We start from the raw sequence: 12,902 nt of genomic DNA, 5'->3' as shown, positions 1-12,902 counted from the left end.
CAAGTTGGTCCTAACAAATGGTGTCGACAACGGTACCGATATCGTGCCATTTTGCAATGATTTTGTCGACCTACTCTTTGTATTTGACAACCAATTACAAGCCAAACCTGTGCCAATCTGGCACCGCGTCGACCGATTGAAAAACTACTCGACCCTTATTATGGCGATATTTTTTCTTATGAAAATTGAAATAAAAAAAAAATAAAAACACCGTCGGTGGAAATTTATTATTTTATTCAGTATACAACGACATAAACAGATCGCATTTTGTTATATACGTACTACATACTGCATACTACAACTTTCTGATTACATGATATTTTATGATTGCTCACGACCGTAAAGCCACAATCTCGGCAACCGGTTCTAAGGAATATCACATGATGCAATATCACGTCGATCACTGATATCCCTGATTCAAAAAAATCACTCAACCTGCACTGATCGAACTACTTCAGTACCGATATGTGTTCTTTTATGCACTACGTACAGAAAACAGTCGACCGCCTTGCCAGAGAATCTTCCTGTTATCATTTTGAAGTGAAGTGCTTGAGCGAATGATTGAACTTATTCCTGCAGAGTGAATACCCTCTCATCATCCGGCTGCTATTTCGTTGATTCAATAGGGTATTGATGAACATCAGTCAGTAATGAATCATCACTTGGAGCTCGGTATCTGTAAAAAAAAATTTGAATATTATTAGGAAATTTAGATACCATGGATTATATTGCATGAAAAAAAAAATTAAAACCAACGTTGAAAAATGGTAATATTGTGCTATTCGGCATGGGTTATACGCACTGGGAATGTACAATGATCTATACAAATAACACCTTATGATGGTTTATTTATTTAACTATTTATCAACAGGTTGACATTGAACCCTAATGATACTAACTACTTAACTAATTGTCTTAACCTAATAACGTTTGAGCTTGTCTAAGACGATTTTTTATTCTGTTCCTTGATATATGAAAATCGATGTTTTCAAAATGGCGATTGAATGTTCGAGCCATGCTAGCAACAGGCTCATGGTGAGAGTAATTAGTTCGTGCAGTTGGAAGGCGGAGAAATTCGTGGTTACGCAGATTTCTCCTTCTGACGTTGAAATTAATGCAACTTAACAATCCAGAACAGTCGATGTTGGCTTGGATGAGATCGTAAACGAAAACAACTCTAGCTGTGTTACGTCGCACGCATAACTGATCCAAACCCAGGAGCTTACAACGATCTTCATATCTTGGAAGGTTTTGAGGGTCATTCCAATGGAGACGACGCAGTGCATAACGGACAAATTTACGCTGCACAGACTCCACTCTTTGTATGTTATTGTGGTAATATGGAGCCCAGACGACCGAAGCGTAGTCCAAAATCGAGCGAAACAGAGAGCAATATAAAACCTTAAGGCATTGTATGTCCGTAAAGTGTTTAGTAGTGCGGAAAATGAATCCAAGAGCCTTGGAAGCCTTTGAGACTGCGTATGCGATATGTTCGCTGAACGTGATCTTCGAATCTAAAATAATTCCCAGGTCTTTTATACATGTGACTCTGTTGAGTATCGATCCGAAAAGCTCATAATCGTACTGTATCGTTGTGTGTTTGCGAGAAAAAGAGATGACAGAGCATTTTGATGAGTTCAGCGACATACAATTTGCTTCACACCAGCTGGCAAAGATTTCTAACTGTCGCTGTAGAAAAGTCGCATCATCACGGTTATTTACACGCACGAAGAGTTTGAAGTCATCAGCATATGAAAGCTTCATACATTTGAGAACAGAATTGACATCGTTCAAATATAGTACGAAAATCAATGGTCCTAGATGACTTCCTTGTGGAACGCCTGATGTTACGTCGAAAGGGGAGGATATGAAGTCACCTATTTTGACGCTCATTGTTCGACCAGTCAAATATGATTCCAACCAATGCAGTAGTGGTCCATTGAACCCGATGCGATGCAGCTTAGCAATTGTAATTTGGTGATTGATCTTGTCAAAAGCAGCTGAGAAGTCCGTGTATATAGCGTCGACTTGGGATCTGGATTCTAGCGTTTTTGAAATGAATGATGTGTAAAGCAACAAATTCGTGGACGTGGAACGTTTAGGTACGAATCCATGTTGCTCCTCCGCTATGTAATTTTTACATGCATGGTGCATGAAATCGAGTAAAATTGCCTCAAACAGCCTGGACATAGCACATAAGCAAGCAATTCCACGATAATTTTTCACATTTCTCTTGCAACCTTTTTTATATACAGGGAATACAAATGATTGTTTCCAAGCTTTGGGAAAAATTCCGGATTGAATAGAGGTGTTGAATAAAGTTGATAATGGCAGAGAAAGACTAGCAGAGCAGCGTTTCAAGATTATGGATGGAATTCCATCAGGCCCACAGTTTGATGATGCTTTCAGTTTTGAGCAAACGTTGAGAACAGTCATTGCATCAATGATTGAATGAGGACCAATTTCAGGTAAAACTGGCGTGTTTTCGACTGCCCTTTGGATGAGAATGTCGCTGATTGAATTATCAACAAAAACACGGCTAAATTGCCGACGGAATAAATCACTAATGCTAGGAATCGTAGAGGCTTCTTCCTGTTCATAAGTCATAACAGATGGCAACCCTGACTCGTTTCTCTGTAGATTTATGTGTTTCCAGAAGCATTTTGGATTAAGCTTCAGTTTACGTTGTACTCGACTTTGGTGTTCGCCGAAGAGCCTCTTATTCAAGATTCTATAGTTTTTACTTGCGGTAACATAGCGAGATTTCCACAAATCATTGCGGTATCTCGAGAATCTTCTTAATACAGCTTTCTTAATAGTCTTCAGGCGTCGTAGGCTGGAATTGGACCATGGTGGGTGGACAGGAACTTTCTTTCGTTTCTTCGGAACAAATTGGTCTATAGCATATAAAAGTACATGAGAAAGATTCGCAGCAGTTGCATCAACATCCTGTTGAATCAACAGTTCATCCCAGTTCAAAGCGTTGAGGAAATGGTTCATCGATGTGAAGTCGGCGTACTGATAACTATAATAAAATGATTCTGCAGTATTCGTGAAATTGGTTGTATTGGACTTGATGAACGACACGAGAAGTGGAGGATGATGCCGACACGTTTTTACAAGTGCGGCGGGAGCTCTAGCAACAATTATTTTGGATAACAATTCATTACTTACGAAGCACAGATCAAGAAATCGGTTATTATCGTTGGAAATATCATTAATTTGACATAACCCTGCAGTAGAATACTCATCAAGCAATTTCGTAGCTGTCACGCTAATTGTGGAACGAGATAAATCAGGAAATGAATCAGCTTGTGTTCCTTTAGACCAAGCAATACCTGGCAGATTAAAATCTCCAAGTATGATAATGTTATCAGTCAGTTTCATGCGGGATGTAATCCAGGTGAGTGAAGTTATATGACGGTTGATAATTTCAGGATCGTTGATCAGATTCGGTGGGAAGTAAACGACACAGATGAAAGTAGTTTGATTTGCGGATGATACTTCAACCCATATCTGCTCTAAATTTGAATAATTTGGAGGTTGTAATTCACGAGATTTTAAATCCGAACGAATGGCAAGAAGCACACCACCACCTGTGCGTTTGTTGCTATTCGTTAACGACCTGTCACGTCGGTATACATCATAGGTTGGTCCAAAAATTTGCTGCGATATAGTGTTTTCGTTGAGCCAGGTTTCAGTGAAAGCATAAGCATCATAAGATGTGTCTGAGCATGCAAGATGATACTCGATGATTCGTGTGTTCATCCCACCAACATTTTGGTAATACACTAGTAGTGGCTTATTTACACGAACGAGGTTCACACTCGTCTCGGCGAAGCTCTTTGATAGAGGCTGCTTATTTGTAATGACTCTTGTATGACAGGAGGTTGCATTTGAATTGGAGTGTTGTTCGGATATCTTTGAGATTCGTAGGGTTGTTGTTGCAATTGGGGAGTGGTGAAGTTGCGGCGAGTTCGCACTGGTGGTCGATCTAAAAAAGGAGATATCGAAACACCGTTCGGCCAGAAGTTTTTTGAATTAACCGGGCCTTCCAATGACTCATGTACATTCAATTTGAATGATACAAAAGATATTGGTCTATTATCCTGGTTCTGGCGCATTAATTTATGGCACTTGATGAGGGAGGAATCGCAATTGCATTTTCCAGAAATGTGTCGTACGATGTTCTCGGATTCTTCGTTAGGCAGGAAACGTGTTACGTAAAACCATTTAGCTGGTTTTGCTGGAGGAGCGATGGACAGCATTGGAATGGATGGCGAAAAAGCGTTGCGAACGAAGTAAGTCCTATCTTTTTGTGAGTTTACTGTACTAACTATCGGCATCGCAGTACTTGCCGATTCTGTTACAGTATGACGATCCATCGATGTTGCGATTGATGATGGAATAGCTGAGCAAGCAGTCGTTGACTGAGACCGTGGAAATGTTGTTTCTGCGCTTATAATGTCAGGATGATGGTCGAGTACAGGTCCTCTATTGAAATTTCTTTGCCGTGAAGGTGTGGAGCGAGCTGCTGATGTTGTTGATGTCTGCAGTTGTGAATCACTAATCAGTGGTGTAGTAACATAACCGGCTTCGGCCGGACATATACTTGTATGAACATTACCTGTGAGAAAATATGATGTAACTGGCACAGGTGGATAGCTTCTGAGATTGCTAGTGGTGTAGCGAACTGTAGAACCGCTAGCTGAAGGTGTAGGTGGCGATGTTCTTTGTAATTGAGGCGATGCAATTTCAGGATTCATAGCATTATTTTGACTCGTCTGATTGTTATCAGCAGCGTAAGATGTTGAAGGATGACACAGTGAGTCTGAATTGCCAGACCGAGTAATCGGAACAAGTTGAGTCAGGTTGATTAAATCGGATGTATCCACAGACGCATCGACTCTTGTTTTTTCTCGATTCTACCAGATGTCACGCGTGAAGAGGAGAGACTGCTAGTACGGTTCCTTTTTTTATTGTTGTTCGTCTGGACAAGATTATTTGTATCGTCGACGAAGGAGTTGAAAACTTTGCTAAACTCAAGTTGCATATCGTTTATTTCTTCCTATTCCTTTTACAGAAATGATTTTATATTGGTTGAATGGCTTCGAATGATTTTGGAACTTACCATGATATTTACACAGCGAGTGACATTATCATGAAGATTATTATGTATATCCTCTGTATCCTGTTATTATGCGAATGGGGTGACGGATGATAATCACTGTAAGAAATAATATTCCATTAACTTTGTTACTACCACAAGAAAAGCCGTTATCATTACCCGACCAGTCATTCAAAAACGATCAATTACTGATTCAAAATTAGGTACGAATATCTATATCCGCATTCTTTACCGTTGAGAAGAAAACGTTCTCATATACAAAATCCGAAAGTAGTTGTTAGTCCATATGGTAATAAAGATACAGTGTAATCTTCCTGCACATTCAGTTCAATTTCAATAGCTTTCAATGGATTCCCAAAACATTACCTGCACAATTCAATCCAGGATTTCTCGATATCTAAAAGAAAGAATCGCATACGTTAAATTGAAGTCTATCTGACAAATTATATTTTCCTTACCCAAATAAATCATATTTTTCTCCATTGAACGAAATAAACTGTTTCGAAGAATCTCGGTGTTCACATCACTTTTTTCATACGGTATTGTGAGCTAGTCATAACACCATTTCGCATATGATTTCCCGGATTTGTTTTAGTCGAATATCTTCCTCCTTAACTACTGTCATTTTTGTGCCTTTTCCGTTATATTATCCGTAAATTCATAATATTCTCGTTTAGGAAACCCGGCGTCAGAATGTGTTCCGTCGGTGGAGGAATCTGTTATTTGATGCTGTTGTACCTGAGATTGATGCGCGACTGCTGCGTTTTTTTTCTGCTGCATAATCGTTTGTGGTGAATCCATTGTTGAATAACTGGAACAGAAATAAAATCTATATCATATAAATATAATTTAGAACTGCAATACTTACACATTTTGAGTCTCGATCCATTCTCTGTTGTGTTTTGAATGACAGTTCATAGAGAAAGAAAAAGGACAATCTCTCAGTGATGCCGTTTCATTTATAGCTGAAACTGTGGGTAGTACTGCTTGCGGGGGGCAAAGCAGGGATAGATTCCGGCACTTTTGTTGCACTTTATGGCTCTCGGTCGACATCGGACCGATAACCACTCGAAAATAACTTAGAGCGGGTATGGCGTGCCGTTGACGTTCAAGTAACTGGCGCCAATTACTGGTCAATGTGTAAATCAGCTATAAGCCCAATATCGGCTACATTTTCCCGCTGAAAATGCACGTATCAGAATTATATCCATATTATATTTCCGTATTGCATTATGGCAACAATGAAAATGGTTAATACGCGTTTTTCTCACCGGTTTTCAGATATGACATTATTCAGGTTTACAAATGTTATCGAGTAAAATGTACTAAACTCTTGTAGGGATGCGGGTTTGTTGACAATATGTACAAAAAAATTGTACATTCTACTAATTTTGCATTACCAAATGTATTTGGTAGTTTTCGACCGGGGATTTTTCTAAGTGAAGTTGACGGGTTAAGATTATTTTACAATAAAACGTCTAATTCCCGTGCGATATTTTTTCTCGCAATGTTTTATGGAGCTGGCACGATTCCGCTTACAAGACCGATATCATATACAGCGGGTTTGCATGATGCGTTTTCTGAAAATGAGTTTTCTCCCAATCCACCATATCTACAAAAGTATCTGCAAAAGTTTTGAAGGTATGTACTAGAGGTGGGCGAACCGTTCACGAATTCTTTTTCAAAGAACGGTAGTTCTCAACACGAACGGATTCCGAAAGAACGGTTTGAGAGTGAACTGTTTGTGAACGAACTGTTTGCGAGTGAACTGTATGAGAAAGAACTGATTGAGAGTGAACTGTTTGTGAACGAACTGTTTGCGAGTGAACTGTTTGGGAACGAACTGTTTGAGAACGAAGTGTTTACGGGTGAACTGTTTGCGAACGAACGGGTGCAGCTGAACTGATTTGTGCTGGACGGAATGAATAAATATAACGAGAAGGCTTGTAAGAAAAATAAGACGATATTGTCATTTATGAGCAAAATGCATGTAACGCAGGGTATTTTGTTAATGTATGCTCAATTTGGGTTAAAAATTAAATTAGATTTTCGTAGTTTTAATGGCAAAGCTATATATTTTCAATTTAATGTATTCTTTCAATACCGCGTAATATTCATTTCTGATTATCAGAAAAAAAAATCTGGGGGTAGCTGGGGCGATTTACGAATTAGGTTAAAAAAATGGGTGGGTTATATCTATGATATAACCGCAAGGTCGACGTGGGACCAGCTTAGCTTATCAATCATTTGTTTGTATTGATTAAGTTTTTGATTAAATGAAACAATTTCTGAATTCAATTGAATTCAATATATTTGCTTTGTGAGTAAAAAGATTGTACAGGGTTTTCCAACTTTAAATTCCGAAAGTAAATTGAAATAAAACACACTTAGAATTAGAATTTCGATGAAACTTTTATTTCAAATTAAAGTTTGGTTTATTCCATTATGTGTGAAATACAACATCATTCAAATGTCCACCTAGGGCTTCCTCGCACACCTTGATCCGGAACAGGTAATTTTCGATGACTTTTCGGCACATATGGGGCGGTATTTCGATCATAACTTCACGAATGTTGTCTTTCAAATGTTCAAGAGTTTGCGGAGAGTTGGCATAGGCACGGTCTTTCGCATAACCCCACAAAAAAAAGTCTAGCGGGTTATATGGAAGTAAATTCAATGGCAGTCCTTTTACGTTTGGTATGATGACATCTTGGTTTTGAAGTCTGTTTAGAAGTCTGTAATAGGTAAACACATTTCAGCCGGAACAAAAATGCCCCTGACTTGCATGTATTTGCAATGCCAATTTCTCCACGCTCCATGGATTTGAAGTCTGTGTTAGGGAAACACGTTTTAGTCTGAACAAAAATGCTCTAGACTTACATGTATTTGCAATGCCAATTTCACCACGCTCGTTTGATTTGAAGTCTGTGTTAGGGAAACACATTTCAGTCGGAGCAAAAATACCCCCGACTTTCATGTATTTGCAAAGTGGATTCCCCCAGGCACATTGATTTGAAGTCCGTGTTAGGGAAATACAGTTCGGTTGGAACAAAAATACCCCCTAATTGCATGTATATTTGCTAAGTGGATTCTCACAGGTACATTGATTTTGAAGTCTGTGTTCGGAAAACCGTTAATCGGGCCAATCAAAACTAGGCAGTAAGGGCGTTCAGATAACGCTTGACATTTCACCGTTATTCAATTGTTTATCTAATGAAAAATAACATTTTATTAATTGCGATAGAAGCGTAGAAATACTCCGTATCAATTGATGCAAACATCTTTCTTATCCAGTGAGAAATGTTCGAGTTATAAGCATTTGGAAATTTTCATTTTTTCCTGCATGTTCTGTGTTTTGGCTCAATGCCGTCAATGCGGATAAGCAGGGAGCGAGAAATCCTTCGGCAAAAATCATTTATAAATCATTAAATCCTTCAGCAAAAATCATTATAACTTTCGTCATGCTAGGTCACATATAAATTCGTATCAAATTACAATCGTATATATCGATCAAAGGATGCATCATGTGTATCCGAAATCGTATAAAATGCAAAAAAACGATATTCTATTTCATTGATGGATTAAGTCGTATATCGGTACAACGATCATACTGGTATCGCAAAATGCAGTATACGCATATATATGCAGTATATACCCAGCAAACATTGAATCGCATAACAAGCGTATATATAACATCATATGCCCTAAATTTTGGTTTGCATATAATGCGCTTAACTGGCATATGCATGCAAAAGTGGAGGCCATATACGATTTATTACAGACATAGAAAAAAAACAAATGGCGCAAAATATTTTCGTGAAATGTTTATTATAGCCTCACGAATCGACATTTTTATATATGAGTATTTATGTTTGTAGAATTAATAATTGTTTTATAGACAAGTATTGGGAGTGAAATATAAATGTTTAAAATGGCACAGATTGATGTTTGGTGAAAACTGCTCCAATGTGGGTTCTAACTCCGGTCGTCTGGATTATCATCCACCAGCTATCACGCGCTGCTATACTTAATTCAACAACGTTTAAAACTCATACATATGATTCAATATGATATAATCTAATACATTCTATGCATCAGTCATTCCTGATTGCCGATTTTATTATTTAACTATGTTGCAAAGAAAAAGATCTTTGATTTCCCTATCATAGAAACCAAATATATAAGATCATTGAACTGGAATAATAAAAAAAATAAATGAATATCAATAAAACTATCTCAATTTTCAATTATTTTTATTACAATTTTCGCTGTACAATTTGTTTTCTCAATCATATCCAACTAAATTCTGATTACTATTATAATAAATATAATAAATCAATCTGGCAACCTTGCAAAGCGATGCGATGCAATGTGCCAACCCAGCAAACATTAAATCGCATAACAAACGTATATATAACATCATATGCCCTAAAATTTGGTTGGCATATAATGCGCCTAATACCAGGGACAGACATACAGCTGTACTTGCGTTGTAAGAGTACAGCGTTGTACAGGTACTATCGTACCATGACAGACATACTTTGGTTGTACATTGTACCGCATGTCAAACTGACAATCAGGAATTTAAATCTATTGCATTCGGGTTGACGACGGAAGGTGTCGACATCTGGATACGACATTAGTTTGTGTGAGGCCAACTCTTCTCTATCAGATTAGTCGACCCTAAGGCAGTTTTCAATTACTAAAATTTGTATGAAATTTTTTTCTTGGCGTTGTTTGCCTACTAGAAGTACGTTGTTCTGAACCTAATTTGAACTATTTTCTATAAATTTCCAAATATTCTCACCAAAACTTACCATTATAATATAAAATTATATTTAGACATAATTTTTGTATGATATTTTTTCACTACTTGCATGCAAAAGTGATTTTCATTTATATGGAGTACTAATTTGATTTGGGAAAAATAATTATCATTCATAGTTTTTATTTTGAAAGTGTGTTCATTTCTTCTGCAAACCCATATTGTCATGCCTACTCCCCCGTTTCGTAATACGAAGCTCAATGCCGTCAACGTTCTTGCTTGTTTATTTTTTGTATCTTTATTTCTTCAGGATGCTGAACGTAATCAGAACGAAAATGATTCAAAATAACAGAAAAATTCAAATGCTGTTGAAGCAGAGCAGAAAATATAGGATGTTAGCTTTGATATCTAGGAAGCTCTACAGGAAATACGTTTCGTTACTCTCTAGTCCGGTTAAATCCCGAAAACGTAGGGTGTGGTCAACTGTAAGATGCATTTGAATATCAACTTTAATTTCTCTAACTATATCGGTCTTTCAGGTAGAAAATTCTAGATTTTGGGAAGATGAAGTACCAAAGTTTAGTGATAAAAAGTTCAAAAACACGTTTCGGGTTGACAGATGTACGTTTAATTTGTTGGTCAAAAAACAGGAAGTGGGTTATATCTATGGTATAACCGCAAGGGTGACGTAGGACTATCGTTGATTTAGAGATCATTTGTTTAAAGTTGAATCTGAATTCATTCTGAATGAATGAATATTTGGGGGACTTCGAAAACGAGAGTGTTACGTTGGATGCACAAGGTTTTATGCATCCAATATTGGATACGAAAATATTCTACTGATGGGGAAGAATAATCTTCAGAAGCTATCCTGTTAATTGCGATTGATTGAAAAATCACAAAACCAAATGTATTTGGTCACAGTGTTACATGAATAGAAAACATTAAAATAAACTCTTTCACATGAATGTAATTTTAAATTCCCAGAGAAACTGGCGTATTATTTTCAGTAACGATTGGATATTTCCACATTTTCCTTGATACTGGAAGCCCACCAGTGGTTTATGCTAACTCGATAACCATCTGTTAATAGCACTTGATTGAAACATATTTGGTCACAGTGTTACATGGATAAAAAACATTCAAATAAACTCTTTCACATGAATGTATTTTTAAATTCCTAGAGGAACTGGCAGATTATTTTCCGGATCTTTCTCGATGCTGAATGGCATCCAAACGGAAAGAATTCCGCGCGTGTATGTGTGTGTGTAGCGGCTGCTTCGAGATCTTCCCGGGGAACCGTTTGTGGCATCACTCTCCTCCTGATGGATTCCCTTCTGGCCTAAAGGCCCATTTATACGTTGCTAGTAGCTGACTTGACAATGAGCAGCTACTGACCCGGTGGACTCGCTTGACAATTGGTTGACTCGCCTTGTCCGTTCACACAGTGTGAGCTGCTGGCGAGAAACTAGATACTACGGCACGGGTTTACCAGGGATGCCAGGCGACTTTTCAAATGTCCATCAAATAGTCAGAAACAGCAATCAGGTCCGAATTTGTCAAATGATTGGTCCAAAATCGACTTCTTTATTGGCAGTTTTCATCTTAGGTTTTCAGTTGAATGTATCATCACACAATTTTATAGCAAAACAAACGCTGATCGTGTTTAAAAATACATACTTTGTGCTGAATTTCTTTGAACTGAAGGTACTATCCGAAAAAGCAGAAAGAGAAAAGGATTCGGGCCAGGAATTAGATGCAAAGAAAAGGAGCAACAAATACAATATTGAAGGAACTCTACGATGAGGATCCCCGAGATTACAGAGCAGTGTTGATAATAACACCTGAACAAGTGAAAAAACTGTTGGATTTAATTGCTCCACGAATACAACGCCAAGATACAGTCATGAGGGATGCTGTACCTGCAAGAGTTAAATTAGAAATGACATTGATGTGCCTTTGTTTTGGAATATCGTTGGGATTGTTGTCGATATTTTTTAGAATCTCGAAAACATCCATAGCTCAGATAATTCCGAAAGGATGTGATGTTATAAATGGTAGTCTAAAAGATTTTTTTTTTAATTTTATTTATTTTGTGAAATGAAAATGATAGTCGATTTGCAGGTGCAATAAATACGCTTCAAAAATTTTAATAATGAATGAAAATGTACTTTTTTAAATCGAATATGTATTCTGTTTCTTAGAACAATACTTTTTTTTGTAAGTTGTGATCTGATAATGATTCTATATTAGAGATTCTCAAGAAAACTATCTCAAAAAGAAAGCGTGCCCCGCCAGCGTGCAAAACGAAATAACAATTATTTCGTTTAGAAACTATGAGGGTTTTATTTGTTTTTCCAATAATTTTCAAGTCTATAAATATCTTCACATATTTTCAAATATCTTAAAAATTGAGACATTTCATTACATTTGGCATCACTGATTCGAACGCTAAATTCTGTTTTTGACGTTGTGAAGCATGCAAGTGCGAGTAAATTCAAAAAACTTTGAAGTAGCTCGCACGCCGGATCACACATGACAATAACTGGCATGATGTGTTCACACGGTGTGAGTAGCTGCACTGCAGTAACTGACTAGACCGACTCGTATGCTTACTCGCACCGTCTGAACCCGGCTTAAGGTGCACAAACAGGCTCTTGGTGGCACCGTTCATCCGCGCTTTCATGATAAATGAAGAGCTTCACCACAACAGCGACAACATGCTCCAATCGCTGTTCAATTAGAACTGAGTGGATTTCCGAGCGGCGCTCGCTTATATACCGATTGGTGATTTCAATAGCCTGTTTTGAAAGCAATTTTAAGACTATTGAAACAAGTTTTTGGATCAGAAAGTAACAAGTATAGAACGCGTAGACATTTTATCTATCGAATGAAGTGTTTATCATACCATTTCGTTCAGTTGTTTAGGAGCTATTAACGCTCAAAATCTCGGTCTCCGGCGTAACGCTTTCGATTTCGAAACTTTGATTTTACACCCCGGTATAGAAA

Source organism: Toxorhynchites rutilus, chromosome 1 (genome assembly GCF_029784135.1).
Source record: "Toxorhynchites rutilus septentrionalis strain SRP chromosome 1, ASM2978413v1, whole genome shotgun sequence".
NCBI classification, from domain to species: domain Eukaryota; kingdom Metazoa; phylum Arthropoda; class Insecta; order Diptera; family Culicidae; genus Toxorhynchites; species Toxorhynchites rutilus.
This window is presented reverse-complemented; position numbering follows the sequence as displayed.